This window comes from Melanerpes formicivorus, unplaced genomic scaffold, assembly GCF_026170545.1.
Source record: "Melanerpes formicivorus ecotype bairdi unplaced genomic scaffold, bMelFor1.0.p_v2 SCAF_25, whole genome shotgun sequence".
In the NCBI taxonomy this organism is placed as follows: Eukaryota; Metazoa; Chordata; class Aves; order Piciformes; family Picidae; genus Melanerpes; species Melanerpes formicivorus.
The window spans coordinates 7233560-7258974 of record NW_027142377.1 but is presented as its reverse complement, the minus strand read 5'-3'; the positions used below and the strand labels follow the sequence as shown (position 1 = coordinate 7258974).

Sequence of the window (25415 nt, the reverse complement as noted above, 5' to 3'; positions counted from 1 at the left end):
GAAGTACAGGTGAGTAATAAACTGATCTTTTGTTTCTTCCCCCATCAGCCCTGACTAAACTACAATGATAATGTGGAGCCATTTTTTAAATTGTTCCAAAGGCAGTTGAAGTGCTCTAGTGTCTGTGATTTGAACAGACTCTTAGCACCTAAAATCTGTGGAGAACAATTTTTATTTTGTAATATTCAGGGTTGGTCACTTGCATACCAACTTACCTTCATCATACATACTCCTGCTCTGGGCATAGTTCTATATATTCCAGTGGCATCAAGGATTCTTACTTCATTGGCTCTTGTTGTCTGAAAGCTGCTTTTCCTCCAGACGCATCAAATGAATGAGGATGAGCTTTAGTCCTAAAGTATTTGCTACCTAGTCATTATGTGGGGCATGGTAATGGTTCCAAAATGGAAGATGGTTTGTGGGGTATTTTCAACCTGAGCTGTATTTTGCTCTTTAGCATCTCTTTTGGCCATGAATCCTACTGCTGTTTTTCTAATCAGTTCTGAATTCTACAGCCTATCTGGTTCTTTATACATGTTATGTCTGGCTTCTCAAAACAGAGTTCTTTTATGTCTGAAAAGTTATCTGCTGTATGTAAGCAACATGCATAGCTTACTTAGGTGGAGTGTGCACTGTTTCTCCCTTAAAATGGATAATGTTTTCTTTAGAAAAACTCTCAGAGCACATTTCTAGGTCAGGAGTGCTTGAAATATCTTGTGTCATTAAAACCTGGAGTCAAGAGTGTAAAACAAAACTAGAGGGGCAAAACAATAATAAATGAAGTTTACTGTGACCAGATGAAGTGTTGTTTTCCAAACATTCCTTTCTGTTTGTGATAATGTAGTCTTTATACTTTCTTTTGAATGACTGTTCTGTCTAATAATTAGAGCAAAGCTCAAAAATGGATAGACATTTTTGGTGAGGAATGTGAACATGCAGAAAGTATATACTGACAAAGGCCTCAGATTGAGAAAAGTTGGTGGTTCAGAGAGGAGGTGAAGCTCTGGGACCTAAAAAGCAAGTGATAACAAAAAGTTATTGCAGTAGGTATTGTCTCACTTGTCAGCTTCCCTGTAGTTTCACATATATTTAAACTGACACTTCTGATAAGGAAAGTAGTCCCCAGCATCTAATTTCTTGTCCTGGGATGCCTCTAGTTCCAACCCCCACTGCCATGGGCAGGGACACCTCACACTACATCAGGTTGCTCACAGCCGCGCACAGCCTGGCCTTAAAAACCTCCAGGGATGAGGCTTCTGCCACCTCCCTGAACAACCTGTTCCAGCACCACACAGCCTGTGCCATCTTATGCCACATGAATACTGCATTCTTCTTTGGGTCTTACTGCTTTCTGGTGAAGCCAAAATGAAAATGACAAACTTGCTGCCAGAAAATGCCTCCTTTTTGGAAGGGATTTTTTTCTTTTGCTCTTTTCGGCTTCTCCAGACCACAAAAGATTTAGAGGGATTTTTTTCCTTCATTACATTTGTTGTCTGTTTACAGGAGCAGTGCTTGGTTGAGTGTTTAAGTAAACAGGTGCTAAGTAAAGACAAAATGCTGCATTATCTTATAGCTTTCCCAGAACACACTTTTGTTCTAGCGTTCACATCATCTTTTATAGCTTTGGTGCTCTCAAAGTGAGTGCTGCATTAGAAAAAAGGGAATGTATGCACATGTGAGATACTATGGAGTCTAGCCTACTAACAGCTGTTTACCTAAACAAATTCCTTTTTGTCACAGCGCCTATGAAAGCTGGAATCTGAGAGGATGGCGTGTGCTCTTCTACCTCAGAATGATTTCTTGCAGACAATGAAAATATCTGTGGCAAATCAAATTTGCTTTCAAAACTTAACTGTTGTGGTGGTTATGATTTTCTTTGGATACATCCTCTTAATTTACTAAGTGTAAACCCTGAAATTTGACAGGTTGCATAAAGTTGCAGAAAAGTAGGAAATAACTCCTAAAGAGCTGCTGCCAGATCTTTGAAGGACATATTGAGTTGTTTGATCTGAAACACGATGTGTGAGAATGGCTTTGCCAAGTTTGGAAGTTATAGTATGTGGAGTGATGAGACTGCTGTTACTTTCTGTAAAAAAAGGGGGAAAGGCAGAGATACATGGAATGTTTATGGCTTCACAACACACATTCCACTTTTCAATTGTTTAAATTTTTAATAGCTGTTTCTTCTTTTCAAAATTAATAAGACTTATTAAACATTACAGTGAAAAGTAGTGAGTAAATCTACTTAGATTTCATAACTGTGCTTTGCTGTTTGATCTATACCAGACTGAAAGTTTAGATTGTAAAAAAGATCATTACAAGATTGTTTGCAGTATGGGTTAGCAGTCTGGAGCACCGCTCTGGAGCTGCTGTAGATGGAAGTAACTCTGGTACTGAGTCTGTTTTCTCAGATGATTGTACATATGGAAGTATTTGACCATTTATGCTTGTTTTGCAGTGAATGTTTTTGTAAATGGCCTGATGATCAGACAAAGGAAGCAATTCTTCACTTACCTTATTAAATTTACTCTAGATGTTCAGATGTGCATATTCCACTCCTGTTTGTGAGCAAGCAGGTTGCTCAGACAAAAAATTCTTTCAGTCTTTTCATGTTGTTCTTGCTGAGCTGTACTTTAGCCTTGAGAAAGCAACCTCATTTTTCCTTCTGTATATATGTTATGGGAGGAGAAAACTCAGTTAACCCAGCTATTAAAGTGTTTGTGGCCTGTATTTAGTTTGAGTTCACCTAGGCTGAGCAGATGGCTCTATGAATTCAGTAGGTTCTTTCCAGCAAGATGGTTGGGCATGCTTGCCATGCATTATTCCTTGGCTACTTTGCTCAAGTTTTTCTGAACCTTTCTTTTTCAAAAGTAACTTGATTTCTTTATTAATGTTGCCTAGTAAGATGTGCTTTTCATATTAATCCATAAATCCAGTCCACTATGCAATTTTAATTCCCTTTCAGAAACACAGATCAAATGTTCTTCAATACTTGAGTTACAGTAAGTTTGTGGTTCATATGAATCAGAACTTGAGTTAGCTGAATTTGAAACTGGTACCCATGGTTTCTTTAAAAGACAGCTCTGCTTACCTTAACTCTGAAGTGTTCAGATCAAACATTTGCATGGTATTTGGCTTTGGCTGTGTTGGAACTAAGCAAGATGAGATGTTTAATTAAGCTTTTTCATCAGACTCAGTAATACCCTTGTATCTTAAGGAGGGAAAAGCAGGAAAACATTTGCATGTGGAAGACTGTGAGTCACCTTGATCTGTCTGCTTTTATGGCCTGCTTTTGTGTAAATGCAGTTGGTGTTAAGGATGTAGGAAAACAGCTAGAAAGATTGTGAAAAGCTTAAAAGAAACTTCTGCATTTTGGATTAAATGGGCTTTTTCTGTGTGTCTCGGTTGAGCAATTTGTTGCCTGGACTCTATAGAATACATATTCTTTCTTTATAAATTGTGTACATACAGAATTGGTGAACTGTGAAATGTAACTTTAACAAATGTTAAACACATGAGACAATTTCCAGGTGAATACTCTTAATGAAATCAAATGCTCTCCATCATTGGTGTATCAGAATGGAGTGTTTTCTGTTCTCATTTAAATGTGGAATCTGGTTTGTCATTACTAATATTCTACTTTTCTATGTTAATCCAGAAGTGCTGTAAAAGTCTAGTAAAATAATTGTGCGTGAACTATAATGCTCATTTCATCTTAGTCATAGAATCTTTTGAAAGTTTGGAAATTTGGCAGGAGCATAAATGGGAATCAGACACTAAGAATTTACTTCAAAAATTACAACCAGAGCAAAGACATTACAGCAAATGCCTCTTAAAATATGAGGTAATAATAGTTAAAGCAACACTCTATAAGAGTGGCTACTCGGTGAGAGCCAGAGCCTATTCTGTAATATGGGAGCACAAGGTTGTGTCCTGACTAAACTTTTGTGGACTTTCTTTTACTCTCTGGTATGATTCTATCTGTTCATCCACTGGGATCCAGGGAGAGCTTTAAAAATTCAGGGCTACCTGTGAAGAGATTGAATTAGCCATATGCCTTAAGACTGCATTTTTTTGGACGACTACTTGTTACTGAGTGGTGTGGTTCCCGCTGTAAAAGATGCTCTTGCAAGCAAGGTGCCTGAGGCTGGTGCATAAACATGAGAATCAAATGTACTCCTGATCTGGCATGCCTAATACACTTGTGTATAGCTGGATAGTTGAGGGTGCACTGGCAGGAAAGCAGTTGTCTTGTTCTCTGTCAAGTTAACATGTTCAGGAATCTTGGTGGGCTATAACCTCTCTATCCCTTCTTTTCATGGTGGCACATATTAACTACTGAGCCTTAGCAGTAGGTTATGTGACAGCAGGTGACAAAAGGGCAGGAAATGATGCTATTGAATCTACTACCTGTTGTACGTGGGACCTCAGCAGAATGAAGAGGAGTCAATATTACAAAACCAAATTCCATGCTGTTTGACAGTTTATTGCTGTATCTTTATATGTGGTCTTTGTGCCTTTTTTTTTTTTTAAGAATTGTGTCCAGAACTCAAGGGATTTGTTTCTGCATTTTTGCTGATGTGTTATGTGACTTCATAGAAACACTATGAATTAAAGTGAAATGGTTAAATGTTAAAACAGCTTCCCAGATACATTGGTTTACTGCCAGGGAAAGGTGGACATTCAGCATCAATTCTGCATTTAAACACTAATCAAACATTTGTTATTTTTGAATGAATAACTTGAGAAGGACACAGTTGAAATAAGATGTACAGGGTATATTTCATGGAAAAGTTTTACTAATGGTGGAAGAATGGCTTTAATTAGTCTGACTGTTGGTAGGTGTGTTCATTTTCTCAATGTACATCTGGTATATAATTTTTCAGCAACGTATAATTGGCAGTTTCCCCTAGGAAATAATCATTATTGGTATTATAAAAGCACTTTGTATCTATCACTGCTGGGAAATTAAAGTTTTGCAAAGGTCAGAATAAAGTGTGCCCCCAATTATGCTAATAACTCATCCCAAAAATGATCCACTGAAAGGTTTAATAGCTTGGTAGTCCTTTTTAGATTTTCTTAGAATGGAAAGACTTAATATTACATTTTGACACTTTACAGAAAGGTGAAAAAAGAAATCACCCATGTCTCTGGCTTTTCAAGTTTGTACCTGAATCTCATAGTGACTTGAGGATCTTGACATTTTCACTGTTTTGTCGGGAATTTTTTTTTTCTGTGTTGAGTTTGGTCTCAGAGTTATTTTCAAAAGACTTCTGTTTCACTTCACTGTGAAGTCAGTTTTTTTAACTAGCCTAGGGTTGTGAAAGATGCCATGTTTTGACACTTGAAAATGTCTGTAAATTTTACTTGAAATTTGACAATGTAGTCTGATAGAATTTGATCCTTTTTCTAAACAGAATGTGCTGAAGTAATTAAAAATAACAACCTGTTACAAATACAAACTAAAGTCACTAAAACATCCAAAGGCCTAGAATTTTAAAGCAAACTAAACTTAAATTTTGTGTTTTACTTGTCAAAATTTCTCTCCTGTCCTTTGCATTGCTCATGCCCATTCTGCATTGGCGCTGTAAATAAACCATCCCAAAGTTTTCCAAATATTGGAAGAGATTTTCAGGACATAATTACTTCGAAATTATTTGCTGCTGGATTTTCTCACTTACAGAACACGTCCACTAGACAGATTTCCTTTGAACCAGAAGGTCTGTGTTGCTTGAAATTACTTTCTTTTTGTAATTTTGAGGTTAACACATTAGTTAAAGGCTAGATGGAATAATTTACTCTTGAGACTGATTATCCTAATATACCCGCAGCTACTGTGCATCTACTGAGTTGTTAAAGAACCCATTAAGAGGACAGTCTGAAATCTAACATTTGCAAATGTCTCCAAATTGAATTATAAATGTCTGCTAAACAAAATGTTTGCTGCACTATGTCAGTTCCACTTACAGCCAGACCTCTACCAGGTATGCATGCTTTGTAACAAACATGGAACAGATAGAAAACACAAGGAAATAAACAGATTTACTCATCTCATGTTTTAAGTCTAGAAGCTTAGTTAATTATGCATGGTTTAGTTTAAAATATTCTCCTTTTTTTAGTGTTTCCTCTAAGCTTTACTTCAACAGTGATGCAGATGATTTATTAGTCTTTTTAGATGAGCTATAAATGAGGAATATTGACATGTATGGAAATTGAAATAAAGGGTTGTTTAGAAATTTGCATACACTGATTTTATGAGCTGCATTAAGGAAGCCGCTGGCTTCTGCTTTTCTGAAGGTATTGTTTTGTTTCATGCAGCCCTTAGGGTTAGAGCCAGTCTACCTTCATAAAATGTCTGTTACAAGAGCATTCCCATATGACAATTTTTTTAAAAGCAGTGCTAGCAAGGTCTTTTTCATGCAAACATTTGTCTTAACTGCATTCTGGTTGCAATTAACCACACTTGTAAATACAGTGCAGGATGGGAGCAAGGCTTAAACTTGAATCTTGATTATGTCCTCCTGTAAATATTTTTCTGTTTTGACATTTCTTTATTTTTAAATTGTCAGTTGTGATACATGGTTCATACTAAGTGCAGACAACTTAGTCTCTGCTTGAGTTTTATTCTTAAGTTCTCTATGTAGGCAAGTTACTCTTCTTCAGCATAAATACCTCAGTTCTTGGAGAGGATGTTATTAACTCCAGTCAAGCCAGTCCTGGTTTTATGTGGAAGATTATTTCTATGCAAATACACATAATCCAGTGTGGAAGGGATAACAGCAAATTTGTCAGACTTATCTGGGAAAATGCATACACACATGATTTAATAAAGGAAGGATCCTATTTTCTTTAGCCTAACTACAAACTAATTGTACAGTCCAAAATGAATGTCCCAATACAAAGCCTGTATTTTGAATATCAGGCACAAAATGGAAGATAAAATTAGGGTCCAGAAGTAGGTTTATGTAGTGTTGGTATTGAGCTACATGGTAGTATTTAGAGCTGGATAGATGCAGCAATACTTGAGTATAGTTTCATTAAACCTTCAAAGCAAGGTGGTTTTACTTTGTAGCTATGTGAACAATTAAATCCTGTAAAATTTTTCCAACTGTCCTAATTATTTTTTTTCCATGTGAAGCTTGCTAATGCAGGTCTCACCACTGCTCACTCTGCCAGTGAATCAGATATGTCTCTTGATGGTACTTGTGCTTTTAGATCAATGGGGACAAAGTGATCCAGTTTTTCCTTCCTTCCAGGTACAATTATGGGTCTCAATATAATAAAAATAAAATGATTGACTATCTACAGAGGTTCATATGGCATAATTTCCATTTATTTTAAGTTTGGAAGCTAAAATATCTTAATTGATAATCCCATAAGGTCTATTTTTTCATGAGCTTTTTCCTCTTTGAGATTCTGTGTTTTCAGGGTATTGCTAGTTCTGTAAATGTAGCTATCAGACTATTGTAATTTAAGGCTGAATCCTTTTCACATGTGAAAGAAAAAAATCCAGGAGTTTTATTGGAATAGAATCAGATTTAAGGGGCATAACTTGAATAGTCTTCTACTTGTACCAGTCCCTGGACATATTTGGACACACTACAACATTTTGTGTTGGCTGTTCCTCCCCTTATATAAAATGTTTTATGTTGTGTTTTTTAACCCTTCCCTCTTCCCAATCAACTGATGTCATCTACTGGGACTTGTCTAAAGACTTTGTTTTCCTGCATGACATCCTGGTTACCACATTTGAAAAATATGGGCTCGAGGGACGGATGACTCACTGGATAATGAATTGCCTGGGTGGTTGCACTCAAGAGAGTTGCAGTCAACGGCTCAGTGTCCAAATGGAGACCAGTAACAAGTGGCATCCCTCAGGGGACCAGTACTCTTTAATATCTTTGTCAACAATGTGAACAGAGTGAGGTTGAGTGTACCCTCAGCAAGTTTGTGGGTGACACCAAGCAGTGTGATCTGTTTGACATGCTGGTGGGAAGGGATGCCATCCAGAGGGACCTGGTCAGGCTTGAGAGGTGGGCCCAAGACAGCCTCATGAAGTTCAGCAAGGCCAAGTGCAAAGTTTTGCACCCGGTTTGGGGCAATCCCAAGCTCAAGTGTTGGCTGCGTGGAGAATGGCTTGAGAGCAGCCTTGAAAAGAAGGACTTTGAGGCGTTGGTTGATAACAAATTCAACATGTGCTGGCAATGTGCACTTGCAGTCCAGAAGGCCAGCTGTGTCCTGGGCTGTATCAAAAGAATTGTGACCACCAGGAGGAGGGAGGCGATTCCCTCACTCTGTTCTGCTCTTGTGAGAACCCACCTGGAGTCATGTGCCCACTTCTTCGGCCACCAACACAAGAAGGACATGGATCTGTTTGAGAGAGTCCAGAGGAGGGCCAGTAAACTGATCTGGAGGTGGAGCACCTGCCCTATGTGGACAGGCTGTGAAAGTTCTGCCTGGAGAAGAGAAGGGTCTGGGGAGACCTTAGAGTAGCCTTCTGGTACCTGAAAGGGGCCTACAAGGAAGTTGGGGAGGGACTTTTGGTAAGGGCTTGTAGTGATAGGAAAGGAGGAATTGCTTTAAGCTGGTGGAGGAAGGTTAATTCAGGCTAGATATTAGCAAGAAACTTTTTACAGTGAGGGTGGTGAGACACTGGAATGAGTTGCCCAAGGAAGTTGTGGATGCCCCCTCTGTGGAAGTGTTCAATGACAGGTTGGATGGGGCCTTGAACAAACTGGTCTAGTGGAAGGTGTATCTCATATGCATATGCCTCTATAAGCATGTTTGTCTCTGTTACTCGTGTGCTGTTAGTGTCGGGTTGTAGTCCCCTGTAAACCTGTCAACTGCCAAGTCCAGTGGAGACAGCATTGATCTTTGATGCAGAAATAGATTACTTTTGTTCAGTGACTGATTTTGTATTGCTTATATTGCTTTCTTATGCAATTTTTCCACTGTTTAAGAAATCTTAAAAAAAAAAATGTCTTATCTCCATCTGTCAGCAAAGCTTTTAGCAGACTAAAACGATCATATCTGCTGGTACCATGATGTACTTCTGCATTCCTGCTATTTCTTATTGCAGGAACCATCCTGTTTGAAGTAGTGTTGCTCAGCTTTCCTTTTTGCATCCTAGTTGCATTAAGATAAAAAGATTTTACCAGTTGTGCCTGTCTTGGATATACTGGGTGCAGAATTTTAATTAAAAGCTGATTCTGTATTACCCCTAGGCTAGGGCTTCTGGCACTAATTCTTGGCCTTGTTATGGATGGTATGCTGTTAGTCACAAATGGGTTCTTCTCTTGTTTTTATGGACCACCTGTAACCTATTAGATGACTTGCTGAGTGAAAAGGTCACTGTGAGTCTGTGACAGGTGCTCAGGGTAAAGGGCACTTCACCGGAAGTGAAAACCAAGTGGTTTCGCAGGAGGTCCAGAAATTACCTTAAAATTGTGAGCATCTGCTCTTAGGTCTCCAGGTGTGCCCTGTGATACACTCTGTGACTGATGAGCTATTTTTCTCAAGTCCATGGTATCAGAGGTGCATGTGTGCTTTTGTGTGTGGATGAAGGCCCTGGGGATTGTTGTGATGCTCTTAGTATCTCCTTTGCTCTTCCTTTCTCTTTGACAGATGCAGGTGGAGAATATGCCAGCTGTTTCTTCTTTCCTCAGTTTCCCTTTTTTCTATAGCAGCAACAAAGAACAGAATGTACTCTTTTCACGGGAGCTCCTCTGGAAGGGCATTTCATAATTGATGAGAAAAAGTGGAAGAGTTAATACAAATAATGTTGGTTAATATGCAAGAAAAATGCAAGGCAAGCTTGGCTGAGAGGAATAGTTGTGTTAAGTTAGTTGTTAGTATAACGGGAGTTTGAGTAAGTGACTGTTTCCATAGTATTGTAGTAGTTTCAAGGGACGTATTCTAAAAAACTTAATTTGGCATTACTTAAAGTATCTCCTTGTAATGCATGAGAAGACAAAAGCCTCCTGGAGACTGGCCATAAGGTTTGTTATATGAATTTAGTACAGAAAGTGAATTTTGTGAATTTTGTCTGACATTAAAATCAGCTTTGTGTCCTGTAAGATATTTGCTACTTGGTGTGTATGGAGGATTCTCTATCAGTAGAAGATAAGGTCAAGCTAAACACAGCCCACTCCCTAAATTATTTGATACTGATACGGTGTTTAATTCTGTACTAAACAAAAACCAGTGACTGTCCTCTGTTTACATCCAGAGCTAGAAATAATTATATTGCCCTTCATTCTTCTAGGCTTTATTAGAAAAGACATTGAAGACAGATAGAATAGTGACAAAGCTGCTAATAGATCTTTTATGGAATGTAACTTTCTTATTTTGCCTAACTAGAATATTTTCACTTCCTTGTGCTTTTAGGTTGACTGTCTTCTAAAAGTGGGAAAAGGGAGATAAAGATTTGATTTAGATTTTGCTTCAGCTGAATTGATTCATGGCCACTTCTTATTCTCTGTGAGCTCTGTAGTTTTTATTCTGTTTTCATATTTTAATGTGGGGTTTTTTCTCCTCTCCTCTCCCTCCCCACCCCAGAATTTAAGTGCTGCCTCTGCTTTCTTTTAGTCACAAAACATCTCTGGAGACATTTTTGTCCAGCTTGCATATTTACTTTGGTGGTGGTTGTGTGTGTGTTTATGCTTACTTGCAGTTGCAGTCCTAAGGTCAGTTGGGAAAATCGACTTGAGAGTCCTCTAAATTACAAAGCAAAATGGCAAAGCATCAGAAGCTAGTAATGGGGCACACTTGTGCCATGTTACTTCAATTTACAGAGTTCTGCTTATTTCCTAGTGTGCCTCATGCTCACATTGCAGTGTTTGTTTCTGGGTATTTCATAGACAAGTATTTGCCTAAGTACTTTTAAAGACAGAGTACTTCTGAGTACAGGGCGACAGCTCTTATCTTTAAAGCCCCTGCAGTGCTTCTGGCATAATAGGAACATGTAGTTGTGAATGAATAATTGGATGTCAGCAATTAGAACTGTTGTTAAAATAGGAAGCTACTATGACTGTATTTTTGGCTCATTGTCTCAGTTCCCTCTGTTCCTCCTAGAAGTGGTATGCTTGGCTGCAAACTTAAAGGTAAATATTTCTTGCTTCCTTTTGGAGTTCTATTTTATCTTGCATATTTTATGCCACAGTAGGGACATTCCAGAAATTATAATTGCCATAGGTAGAAACATACTCTGCAGCAATGCTTCATTATTCTCACCACCAAACCATGTGGCCTTGGAGGAGTGGGAATGGGAAAATACTTGTATTTCTTGGGTGCAGGGGAGAGATGCTTGGCAGAGGAACTGTTCCCCAGCGCACACAACCTTGTCTATTCACTCTGTTGTAGGAGGTGCTGCTGGTATGCAACATTAGGAAGGGGCTGAGGTTTCTGCATGGGCTCTGGGTGAGAAATTGAGTCTCAGAGCAGAGACCGGCAAGGGAATGGGCACCAGAATTGGTGCAGTGTCTCAGTGTTTTGGGAAGACATGGAGGGACCATTCTTACAGGGTGGATTTGGGGCAGCGATGAGCAGTGGTAGGGATTAAAACAATACTGCCTGTGGGTTCCTGCTGCTCTCTCTCCATGGGAGAAAAAGAAGAAAGTGAAGAGCATGAGCTGTCCTGTTTATGGCTTGGTCTTTCTCTACTCCCCCAAAAACTACATGACAGCCTCCATAAATTTTTGAACAGATTTCACCCAAATTGAAAAAGCATAAACACATCCATCTCCAACCCCTGCAGCTGTGTGGAAATCCTTGCAGCTCAATCTCCACTGCAGTATGATTCTGGATTTCCTCCTTCTCTAATGAAGGAGGGATTCACCTTTTCAAATATAGAGCAGTAACCTTCTTCTCCCTCCTCCCACCCCTCTCAATTATCAGGTGTGCACTATATCTAGGAATCTAATTTTAAATTAACTTATCACCCTACATCCCATCTGTAGGGGTTTGCAATTTTAAGCCAATTGCCTTTGAGGTGACTTTATATACTGTCCCATTAACATATACATATCAATTCTAGGGCACTTACAAACTGCATAATAAAATCCTCTCTTGAGCAAGACATCTTCAGGGAAAAGTAGTTTTCATTTGCTTTGCAAATGAGAGCTGTGATATGTCAAACCCTAATATTGAGTGGGGCTGTTGAATTACTTTAATTGGATAAATTCAAGTAATTTTAGGGCAGTTTTAGTGTAGATACTAAGTATCAGAGACACCTTTTCTTAACTTGGTGGTGTTCCATTATCTGTGGCTATTTTAATACAGTCTACTTGCCTGAATTTATGAATATGTGCATGGCCTCCCAAGGTATTGACTTCCCCTTGAAAGCATTTTTCCATTAGTTTTATTTAAAAAGGTGTTCAAAAAAGGATTGGACATGGTGCTTGAAGCCATGGTTTAGTTAGTCATGAGGTGTTAGGTTGGACTTGGTGGTCTCTGAGGTCTTTTCCAACCTTATTGATTCTATGATGATTCTATGGTCTTTGGTTCAAAGGGAGTCAAAGTACAGTGAAATAATAGATTGCTATCTCTACAGAGAGAGTGCTCCTTGTACAGAGGACTCACAAGCAGACAGCCAACAGTGCAACGTATCCAGAGACAAACTTAGAGAATGAAGTTAGGGAGGCTGTTTAGCTCAGTGATAGTGGAATATTTTCCACAGCTGTGCTTTTATAGGTCCTGTGTAGTCCTGGTTTTCTCTTGTGGAGGAGTAAAAAGACAATCAGGTGGTAGTGACAAGGAACATAATACTGGCTGTGGAAATAAAGCTGAGCTATTTTAGTTTTCTCAATCTCTTTCTCTTTTTCTTCTTTTCTTTTTTTTAATTTCAATTTATAAATCCAAATTTTTAGTTAGTTGCCAACTCTTCTTGCAATGTGTATCACACTGCTTTGTGCAGTCACCTGTACATGGGTAGATAGGTGGAGACCTACTGAAACTTGAGAGCTGGGTACTCTTCCCTTGCTGCTTTCTACATGACTACTGTTCTGCAAGCACTCTGGCTTTGTGTAGAAATCCTTTCTTATTCTGTTTCTTTGCATATGACTTAAGGAAAATATCTAACCATACAAATGTGCTGTGGATTAATACTATGTGCATAGTAAAGGCTAGTCACTGAGATAGAAGTCTTACATTCTTGATATTTACTTATTTTTAAGTAAACATCTGTTGGACTGACATTCACCTCTGTGCTATGGGTATACAATCAAAAATGTCAACTCTTCCATAACAAGTGTTTGTAATACTTTAAAAAATAGTCCATGGTATTTGCTGATGCAATTTCTTTATCCTTAGTGTCACCCTATCTCATAGAAGCTTTCTTTGATAATGAAACACATACTGTGCATAGGAGAAAAGGGTCTAAAAGAAATGTTGGTTTGATTTCATGCCTCACCCCTGTAAGAATAGATGTTTTGTTCTGTTGGAATACAAATGCTTAATTCTAGGAGGGAGAAGAAAAAAGTACAAGACATTTTGTATTTATCTGTCTAGATCTTACCCCTAAGTATTTCTGTCCATATGCTTATATAAAATATGATAAATAACAAATTATATATAACCCATTATCCATCTATAGTATATATGTTGCATCCATGCTTATTTAGAGGGATCCCTCTAGAATACATGAAAACAAACAACCCAACTTTTAGGAGGGATGGAACAACAGAAAAAAGAACCCCAAAACCCAAGAGAGAATAAGTAGTTGTTCTGTTTCATAACAAAACTATCCTGGTCTGAATGATAGTATTAGGAGCACTTCATGGTTGCTGAAGGACGTTGAGCACATTTGCTTCCATGGAAGATTGTTAGGCATATGAACACTGTGCTTGAGGGAAACTTGTTGATGCTGACTTTTTTTCCTATAAAACATTCTGATTTTTCAGGAATTGTGACAGGAAAAATGGCCTCCTTGAAACATCCTGCATGGCTTCCATTTGTAGTTTTGCTGGCTGATTTGGCCAAGCAAGGTGTGACCTGATGAGAGTTTTCCTCATCTTCTGGAAAACTGCAAAACCTAGAAACCCAGTAACGTTTCCAACGAAACTGTTGAAACATTTCTATTTCACCTTAGTAATATTTGTCTACTTGTAAGTCACCTTCCAACTGGTAGATTTCAGCTTTCCTCTTTATATTTATCAGCAGGTGACCACAAAATAAATAGTGAGTTTTATTCATTCTTTCCCCAGTTTGTTTACTTTGTGCATTAGGCAGTGCTCTGTAAATTATAGTTCTACTTTTTCTCTTGAATAGTCAGTCAGGCATGTTCCCATTTCACTTGTGCTGGAGATCCATTTATAGGTTACTCATTCCTAGGAGATAGAAGTATGTTCATTAAAAAAAAATATAGGAAGATTAAAAGCTGAGGGGAACTGGGGAGAGCACAGTAAAATGAAGTTTCTTGGCTTTGTTTAAAAGTACTTGCTTTCAGATTGGTATTGTTATTCTTTCTTATGTGTTGCTCATCTCACAGCTGGTTTTATTACATTTTTTCTTTTTTCCATATTATGGAACTATGTATTATGGAAAAATTGTTTGGTAAGTATGAATGGTGCCTGTTTATTATTTAGGTATTGCTTCATACTGTGCAGCTCAAGTGTTCAGATAATAGACATTCATATAAATTACCTCCATAAATTTCTATGAGGGAAAATGCTACTTGTACTAACTCCCAAGATTGAGTTGAACATATTTATTTGTTCCCTTTTCTATGTGGGTAAGATTTTCTTCTGTCAGGTTGACTCTCTGAGAAGCACCATCTCTTTAAGTCCTTTGTGACAAAAAGAATAAAAATATTTATTGATGATAGCACACTGATAGCTGATTCACTTCTTGATTGGTTAAATATAGTAATGTAAACATTAGACCCCAAATTGAGAGCAGATGTTTAATGTAGAACAGATTTCAAGGTTTACGACAAGTCTGTGCAGCTGTATACTTTTGCTAAACTCCTCTTGTGTTGCAGCAGATACTTTATGGAGATTTATTAGGGCATTGTTCAAGTTTGCCCAGCCATGTTCCCACACTGTTTGTTTGTAGGCTGTAGGAAGTACATACGTAAAGATCTTTTTCAGTACATCTCTATGTTAACAGTGCTGTAACTTCAACTTAAGTTGATTAACATTTAGCTTTCAGCTCTTCTGGGAACAGGATTATTTCTTGGTAAAGAGTCACAATAGGTGTGGTTGCTTGTGCTTGTTGGGTTTTTTAAAATGAAATATGAAAATATAAATTAATCTCGCTATCAGAAAAAAATGAAACCATTTTGCTCTACTTGGAGGTTTTAGAATGGGCCTTTAAATACATATTATTAAACTGATGATTTTAGAGGGTGAGAATTTAATATGTCAAATGTCATGCAGTTTTATTTGTGGGATGTTTTCATTCATGGCAGGGTGAATAACTGCTTCCCTGACTTTTTTTCTCTGATTGTCTTTGCATCAGAATTACAGTAAGCTGTCATAAGTCTCATTTTTGTCTTCCGCATGATTTAAGGAGTATTCTGGTATTCCTCTTTCTCCCCAATGTTCTTCACTGGCTATGTAGAAAAAGCTAAAAGCCTTTGAAAGTATATGTTACAAGCTTTATCAAAGGACCACCTCAGAGTGGTTTGTATATCCCTTCTGTCTCTTCTTTCAGATGAGATTTGATTTTTGTCCTGCTTTGTCCTTTATTGTAGGCTTGCTTTCCCTGCTGTTTGCCATACCACAGGCTGTTAATTTGTTTCCTTTGGAATGCCCTTGGTGATGACAACATACCTCAGGGGTAGGGTTTGATCATTTGAGCTCTTTGGAATTTGAGCATCTGAAGCCAGCCCATCTTCCCCCACCTTTACTCCAGTGGGTGCATACGTTTTTTCTCTTACTTTTTAATGTAAAATGCAACATGTGGTGAATTGTGTTTTTTACCTCTCCTTCTCTGTTTTGGTGAATGAAGGGATAGATGGTTTTTACTGTTGAAATTCCCTTACATTTAAAAAATAACTCTAGCTTAAGACAGAAATTTAGTGTTAACCTGGTAACATAGGATATATTGATAGTATATGTATTTCCTTTGCCTTCCTGTATACAAAAGCAAGGCATTATGAGAGAATACAACACATCTGAAGTTTTGGAGAAGACAATACACAAAACTATCTTGTTCTGTTTCTTCACTTAAAATAGCACTTTTTTCTTTTCTTTTTTCTCTCCACCACAATCAGCTAAACTCCCAAGTGTAGACTAGAATCTCTGCTGCAAATTCAGTTCTGCTGAAATCAGTACTTCCTGCTACCTTCCCCAAACTAGAGAAGAACTTCAGTGTTTTTTTTTTCTCTTTTTTTTTTTATTAATTAAAATGTGTTCTTCTGCACAGCTGACTTTGAACCTACTTTTCCAGGTTCTGTTTACTCTTATTTATGGCATGTATTTGCGTCTGCATATGAGAAAGAAGCTCTGTGCAAGGTCCAGGCAGATTTGCTTTTTGTTCATCAAACTGTCCTTGGTGTCAGGACAGCAGCTGTGTGGTAGGACCAGCAGAAGGCATTTTTGAAATGCTTTCTTCAAGAATCTCAGTACTGTAAAAAGGAAGGTAACTTCAGCAGCTGCCTTGTGCATGTTTAACAGCAGGAATACTCGGAGAAATACTGTGACACCAGTCAGGTTGTAGCATGAGAACATTGTATTGTTCTCTTACACTTGCAAGTCCATGGATGCTCACATCAGGCTGCTGTCATTTAAAAGTAGGTCACTTCTTACACAGATTTTTAGGATCCAAGCACATAGCTTGATGAAACACACAATTACAGCCTACTTCCTTTAAAATAAAGTATTTGTGTGTTTTTAATGTCTGTACTCCCTTAAAACTAAAAATGTTAGCCTATGTCTTCAGGTGGCACATGGAACATGTGTTCAGATGTCTTCAGTAAAATCTCTGGTCGTCATCAGGCGCGTATCTGTTCCTTCCCTTTTTTATACTTACCAGGGAAGATACTTGTTCTGTGCTCTCATGTAATTAGTTTTTCCTAGTATTCAATGGATAACAACATCTGCCAATCTTCTGATCGCTTACAAACATAAACTGTTACAGGTGAGTTGATTTCTGTAGTTAATTAATTGGTGATTTTGAAGTATTTGTAAGACTGTTTCCAAGTTCTTTTCATTTGACTTCAGAAATAGTGTTTTCATCTCTAGTACATTATATTCGATAGAAGAATAGCACCTTATGCCAGTGGTGAGTGTAGTCTTAACTGCTTAAAAGCCCTGTTTCTGCATTCTCCCAGGCCTTCTGTATTTCTCTGCCCACATTTTCATACTGAGTCTTTAGAATAGAGCTGTGACTAATAGTAAACTTTTTGAAATGAGTAACATTCTCACATATGCATTGCTAGGCTCATTACATCTTGTAGTGTATTGGTATGTTGGTAAAATGTAATATTTCTAGTGATTTTTGTATCTTACTACATTGGAGGAGTGAGGTAGAATAATTAACATCCATGAAGACAAATTTCACAACTTTTTCTTTTTTTTTCATTGATGCTGAAGGAGTTTAAAAGTTACTTCATTGTGTGAAGTGACCTTGTAATGCAGTGGATGTTTCCAGATGTTTTTAAAATTCCTTTTTGGTAATCTCAGTTTAGTCAACACTGTTTTTTCACGAGTTTACAAACCAAAGCAACCGGAGCCGTGAGAGAAGTAGGCAGGAGAAGGCGTAAAATTAGATGGGTCATGAGCTAAACAGAAGTATTAGGTTGCTGCACAGAAGAAATGCTACATAAGTGTCAATACTACATGCAGAGAAAAATGTAGTTATAGTATTAGGTGGTATGTAGTCTAGCTATACAGGCAAGATTTATCTTTTCTAGTTTGTCTGTCTAAAGCTAAGCATGTTTTTAGTGTTTTGGCTCCTAAAGTCACAGGGGAGAACAAGGCACTTTTGGAAGAATGATTAATCTGTCTTGTTCTAGACAGATATCCTGCGATGATATAACTTGTCCTCTGGAGGTGTCTAACATTTTGCATTGATTAGAGAGCTCTAGATGGATAACTTTGGGCACATAGCTTTTAGTCTTTTGATGTAGAGGAGAGAGATTTCAGCTGAGTTAAAGTCATGTTCCAGGCTCTTACTTCTCTAAAAATGCCTCTGCAGTTAAGGTGCCTTCTTTGCTGTATGAGATGATCCTTGGGAAAAACATGGCATTCCACCAGTCTGCTGGTAAATCTCCAAACCAGACTAGGTAACAAATTCTGCTCCTGTCCAGGCTAACTGAAAATATAAGCGTGTATTTTCTTTCAGAACACAATATTTTGTGGTCCCTTCCAACCCCTACCATTCTGTGATCCTGTGATTTTTATGCTGTTATTTTGCCTGTAGATACAAAGGCAAAAAATACAATGCTATGTTTGGTTTTTTTCCTTATTGTAGCAGGCATGGAAGGAGTGGAAGTGGGTATTTCTGACATTCTCATAAAGACAGCATTAATGGGGGATGAAGGGAATTGGAGTTTGGGGCAGTCCAAGAGCTGTTCATGTAACTGTCATTTTAAGAAATTTTTCTACTTAAAACTGCTACTCATGGTTATATAAAGAATTTGTCCTGTTTGTGGTTGAATGATGTGAAAGACTTGCTGTTTTGGCATGTGGTATCACACAGCAGCTGAGGCTCTTTGGCTTGTGTGATTTTTCCAAGTGAAGAGGGAGCAAATGTTCCAGCAGGAATTTCAGCCTTGGCACGTGTTTCTTCTGGGGGTGATGGGGATGTCATGTTGTGTCCGGAAGGCAATCTGGAATGCTGCCCTCAGAGTTTCTTTGCAAGTCACGGTGAATGAAATCATCTGCTTTCTGTCAAAGGATCTTAGTGGAAGGAAGAAAGATTTTTGAGTAACAAAGTACTCCATAGTAAACTCATTGACAAATCCTTATTTGGTTTGGTGCTTGTTTCAGAACCCTTTCTGAAAATCTTGACTCTGAAGTAGTTTGTGATAGGTTAAAATATACTTGTAGTATAAAGCTCTAACATAGATGAACTTGCTGACAGCTTTTAGTGTCTCTACAAAACTTAACATCACTCTTGAGAATTCAAGTTGATGTGATACACAAATAAGGTATCTGGTTTGATTAAATTTGGAAATAAAAGAAATTTCACAAATTAAGCATTTTACTTTTATGGTTAGATGATAACCTGAGGACTAGTGAAGCTGGTATTTTTCATTTTCATGTAATTTATTACATTTCATGTTCATTAGTTTTTGCAGAGTGTCTCAATTAGGTGGATAGGAAAACAGCTGTGGTGACAGACTTGACAAAAGCTTTTGTATGGCTGAGTGCAGCATATGAAACCCAGAAATGTGTGAAACTACAGCTGATCACAACTTTTCTCTTCAGAATATCGGTGTGATGACAACAGGCCCAGACTGAATCACTAAAGGGAATGAGTGTCAGGTGAAATTTAATGGAATCAAATGCAAAAATAAGGCAGGGAGAGTTTGGCAGGGTATTTCCCATGTTACTGGAAGCATGAGGTAAATGGCCCATGTTTGTCCTTGCTTTGTAGCATTTTTCCTTCCCTTTCTGTTTTCCCCTGTTGTAATACTTCTCTCATCAAGTAACTCTTTCCTTATGCTGAGACAGGGTGAAAAGTTTGGAACAGGAGGAGTGTTTCCATTTGGGCCCTCTGCTCTTGAATCACTGTGCTCAGTTGCACACTCCCATATTCCACTGAATTATCTTCCCCTGGTTTTAGATCAGCTTACGTTCCAGAAAAAGCAGAAGGAGGTTTTTCCTATTACAGAGCAAAAGCTAATGGATGTGAGGAATGAGACCCTCTGCTGCTGGCTGCTTGAGAGTTCTAATGGTCCTAACTGCTTGTCACCTATCATTCCTTACTTTAGAAGCTAGATGTTGTACCCTTCCCTCTGTCTCAGAACTGGGTTTTCCTTCCTTATTACTGATTGTCTGTGCAGAGTGAGTATGTCTGCTGGAAACAATGCAGCTCAGGGAGAAGCTAGGAAAAACGCTGTATTTGTGGCGGAGTTTCCATATAACCTTACAGCAGCAGTTCTTTGTCATAACTTGCTCAGGAAATAGTGTTTGTGTCAGCAGCAGCTTCAGCTTCTCAGGTTGCATGTACATCATCTGGCTTCTGCAATGAGCCACATCTCCCCTGCTTCCTCTGTCCCTCTCCCACTGTGCTTCCATAACTTCATGTTCTTTATCTTCCTTGTCCTACTATGAGATCCCTCTGCTCCAGGCTGAGGTGTACCCTTTTCTTTGTGTTCTCTACCTCCTTCACCTTCATGCTGCACACCTTCCTGTGGTTCATTTAGGAGTTTATACCCTTAATCTCCATCTCCACTTCTTTCAAACAACTGATGAGACTTCAACAGGCTAACAGATCCTAGTTAAACAAGTCTGATTTTTTCAGAACCTTTCATGATGTAACAGCTCTCAATACAATCAAATCACTGAATGGTGTTGCATTAGTGCTGGGTGCTGCACTTTGGTCACAACAACCCCATGCAGTGCTACAGGCTGGGGTTGGAGTGGCTGGAGAGCTGCCAAACAGAGAGGCACCTGGGGGTACTGATTGACAGCCAGCTGAACATGAGTCAACAGTGTGCCCAGGAGCCCAAGAAGGCAAATGGCATCCTGGCCTGAATCAAGAATAGTGTGGCCAGCATTCATTTTAGAGTCAGGTAGTTGCTAAAATTCCACAACAGGTTCTCAAGCTATTAACAGACAATGTCTGGAAATGAAGCCAGCCTAGAATTATTTTCGAGAATAGTATATGCTTTTTAGCCCAAATGCTAATTGTATATGTTATGAAAGGTAAATATAATGACCTATTCTTATTTTACTTTCTAAAGCAAATAGTTTTTTCATATCTCTTTCAATCTATTGCTAGAATACATATTAAACAAAATGGGTAGTCGAGTAGATTGAGTAATGAACATTTTAATATATCTGAAGAAAAATGTTTGTTCTTTGGCGGTGATGCATGCCTTAGACAACATGCAGAGTGACCCCTGCCTTAGTTTATTGCATGTTCAAAACATGCATAATTTCCAATGTATCACAACTCCTACTTTTGTTACACTGTAGCATAAATGCAGGATGCTTATTGCATTGTGACCAGTGTATTAGAAATCACAATAACTTGCACATGACAGGAGGAGTAACTCGCGTACAGTCAACCTACTGAATTGTCTACCTAACATGACCCTGGGGTAGTCATAACCCTTTGTCTATTAACATATATCTGCAAATCCCAGTGTGCAACTTGAATTAGTTATGAAGGCCTGAAGAAAAACCTTGTTAGTGCAGCAATTATGACTGAACAGAAACCATGAAGCTGTCATGAGGCTTGAAGTCTGCTGTAAAAACAACAAAAAATACCTCAAACTCCCTAACTCATCACTTGTCTCAGATCCTGTTTTACCAGTCAGTCTTCTGTTTTTCCCTTGATCCTTTCAGGATTAGAAAACAGGAGGAGAGTTTCTTCTCAGGGTGTTGCTTTTAGAACTTCTGCTAACATATTGTTCTTGTAAAATACACATTTGTTTCATGCAGGCATGGTGGGAAATTCTGCTGCTTTTCCTGGTACTCTCCAGAACTACTTGTGATTTCACCCTCTGCTAAAATCTGTGGCAAAATGCCAGTCTAGTTTAAGTAAAGCCAGGAATTCAAAACCCATTGTTTTCCAGCCTGGTAGTCCCTCCTTTTGTTCAGTTTACTGAAGTGTTTCTTTAGCCATGGATAGCTAAACCAAAATGTCAGTGATACCCATTACTGCTGCCTGTATGTTGTTAAAAGGGACTGACTTGTGGCAGCTTGAGCCCTCTTCGTGATTTCAGTGGATGTGTGTACGTGAAGTTTGGTAAGGGTTAGTTGGGTTGTTAGTTCATGTGAAGTTTTCTGGTTTTGTATTTTATTTTTTTTTCATTAGTGAAGGGTAGTATATTTAGATCTCTTTATATGGGAATGAATCCCTGTTCTATTTACAGATATCCAATAAAGATTCATTTTGTGAAGAGAAAATCGGTTCTGAGTGGCCAGAAAAATTTAATTAAACGTGATACAAAATTAACACAGCCGATCTTCAGCTCCCTTGCAAGCGGAATAGCTACAAACAGGGGGTTCTGGCTGGCTGTGAGAGTGTGTTCAGGGTATTAGCATATTCTGTGTGTTTTCCAACATCAAATGATTTGTTTTGGATTATATATCTATAAACTCTCACAAAAACTGTTCCTATGCCTGAAAGCTATAAGAATAGAGCTGTGGTTTTTCTGGTTTTGTTTCTGTTTGGTGGTGGTTGTGTTTCGTGTGGGTGTTTGGTTTTGGTTTTGTTTTCTTTTAACATTGTTAAAAGACATTGGTTTCTTTTTTAACATTGTTACAAAAAACCCTTCTAACTTGCAATACCCTTTGGGGTGCTATGAGGCTGATGGGATGGGGTGCAGTGTTGGGGTTGTGTTATGACTTCAGTTTTCTTGCTAGCGATATGTGAGTGTTGTAGTTTAGGACCAGTTCTTCACTTTCCTTATCAGGATTTCCTCAATGGGACTTGTGAGAGAAACATTTTAAGCATTTATTGCTTTGTTCACACTTAAAACCTGCCTGTCATTCTGTTTGACAACTCTTTAGTCTCTGTGTCATGAAGTACTATTTGAATGGTAAATGATGATTAGAAATATGAGAGTTTCAAGTCACTGAACAGTGTGAAGCAGCAGAATGATTTCTAATATGAATGAAATTGTATCTTGTATTGCTAGAGAATGATTAAACAAGTTGCCTAAACTGTGACCAAACATGGAAGGAAGGGGATTAATTGTTGTGGTCTGTTCTCTGTTCAAAAAGGAAACATATCTCAACCTAATGAATTAATAATATCTTGGATACACCAGCTTCAATAACTTTACCTCACTTATAAGTATGGATTACTCATGATTTGGTGTGTTTTAGATAACACTTAAAGCTGTTTGAATATATACTGGCAGTGTGAAATTTATTTTTTTTCACCTCCAGCATCACCTCCCAAAGCTCAGCTGTCATTTTCTGGGGTAAGAACAGGAGAACAAGTCTTCATTGAAGTTTGCTGTTGCTAGAACCTGCTCATCTGAAAATTCATTGGTGTGCATGAAGGTTGTGTGCTGTGTGTGCTTATTACTCTTGAAAAATGGGGATTTTTTGAGATCTCTTGAGTGGATGTTGTTGATGTTGTTCTAGTTATTGAGTACGCAATATGTATTCATCAAATACTATGTTAGACACGTTGATATAAGCCTGTGTTCGAAGCGGAGTGATCTTGGTAGTGTGCTAGATGGGTCTACTTTGGATTTGACTGTAAAATCTGCCACCAGGTGTTCTTTCACAGTGGTTTGCTGCCTGGTAGGAAATGTATGTCGAGCAGAATCAATATTAACGGTTCTTTTTAGTCTTGTCTCTTTTATTCACAACTGGAAAATTATTTCAGTGCCCCACCACGCTTGCTATTTTGTCACAGTGCTTGTATTGTCCAGCTGCAGTATATAACTCATTTAACTCTTTTGTAGCACGTTATTTCTATTTGCAATACAACATGAGGGAGTTCTTATTTCCTCAAAGATGATTTTGGCATAATTAGAGGACAAGTAACTAATCTCTGCCATATTTAGGCTTTTTTTTTTTTTTTGTCTTTGTCTTTAAGGGCTTTTTAATTAGCAAAAAACCCCAGAAACAGCACTGGATAATTTTGTTTCTAGGTTAGATGATGTTACAAAGCAACAGGCAGTGATGCTCTAGGGTTGTATCATGTGATCATGCAGATACAGGTATTTATTTGCATTATACTGTGATTTATCACAGTATTTGTCAGAGTACTTGAAGCATGACGTGTTCTGAATTTATCAAACTTCTTACAGACTTTAGGCACTGCTTAGTCTCTTTAATGCAGAAACTATTAAAACACTATTGACTTGTTTAAAATGAATAAAGATATGAAAGGAAGAGGGCTAACATAAGACTATCATATGCTAGCAAATAAAAAAATGTATTATATATTTTTGTATGTAAAACCAGGTTTGTAGTAAGGGCACTATGGCAGAGATGACAGATAAGGAGTGCCCTCTATTTCTGAGGGTCAGTTTCAGCCAAAGTAGTGACAGGCACTGGATCAGCTGGTAATGTTTCTTGTTATGGTAAGCTAAGGTATTACAGCATGGGGGTTGCAGTTGTGTGTGAGTGGAAGTACCTGCCTTTGGGGAGGCAAAGTGTAATTAATTTCCATTCTTGTGCTTCTTTCCTTTTCTCTATATGAGCTCTGTACAAGTCATTCTAGCATAATGATTTTGTTTTGCCTTGCAGTACAGGGTGAGAAAATTCAGAGGAGGAATTGGCTTCTCACCAGGAGGACTGATAGAGTATCAGTGTCTGAGTGAAGTTCTTACTGTGGTTGCACTCTGTGCTAGCTAGCTGTATGACTGCAGCACTAGGAGTTAAGTATGAAGTGATTGTTTTAATAAGAGGACACAGTATCAAGCTGTGCCAGGGGAAGTTTAGGCTTGAGATGAGGAGAAAGTTCTTCACAAAAAGAATTGTTGGCCATTGGAATGGGCTACCCAGGGCGGTGGTGGAGTCACCATACCAGGAGGTGTTCAAAAAAGCATTGGACGTGGCACTTGGAGCCATTGTTTAGTAGTCATAAGGTGTTGGGTGACAGGTTGGACTTGATGATCTCTGAGATCTTTTCCAACCTTATTGATTTTATGGGAATGTTTTTATTTTGACAGTAGTTATGTTAATGTTGTCTTTATGCATTAAATTCATTGGGATCTGTAAGCACATCCTTCATGAGCAGTTGCATTGTGTTGAAGTTGCACACTTGGTCACTTTCTTTTTTTACTTGTTTATTTGTCAGATTTATTTTTAACTGGAGAACATTTACCGAAGTGGTGGAGCAGAATTGTCTTTTCACTTGCACAGCAGCATGTGAGAAAAAGTTTGACAGTGAAAAATACTACTATAAAATCATAACAAAGAGCCAGCAGTCTGATAGATTGAAGATCTAATGAGGGTACTATTATTGTTTAATTTGAAATGCATCACATTTAAGTTAACAATATCTTCCTAAATTAACAGCTCTCCTCATTAAGGGAGAAATGCTGAATTGTAATCACTAAGTGACATGAAGTCAGAGTGTTTTATGGCTGAATGGAAGACCATATGCCAACGGATGAGAGGAATGGATGGCATTGAGCTGCTGGTAAGGAAGAGTGGTAGTTCGGAAACGCATGAAAAGCAAAGGTTCATCAACTTTGAGGCTGCCTTGATGCATTACTGTTAAATTATAGTTTTAGCATGGCTAGTAAGGGCTCACAGAACAGTTGTAAGAAGCTGGTTGTAGTTCTATAGCTCAGCTGTGGGTTTACAACTCATCATGATACAACTTTT

The 25415-nt window shown here is 38.2% G+C and overlaps 1 protein-coding gene across 7 annotated transcripts in view; it reads left to right on the top strand.

Moving 5' to 3' along the window:
- PLCB4 (phospholipase C beta 4) overlaps positions 1 to 25415 on the top strand; it is a 165270-nt gene that overhangs the window by 20777 nt on the left and 119078 nt on the right. The gene's annotated exons all lie outside the window — the stretch shown is intronic.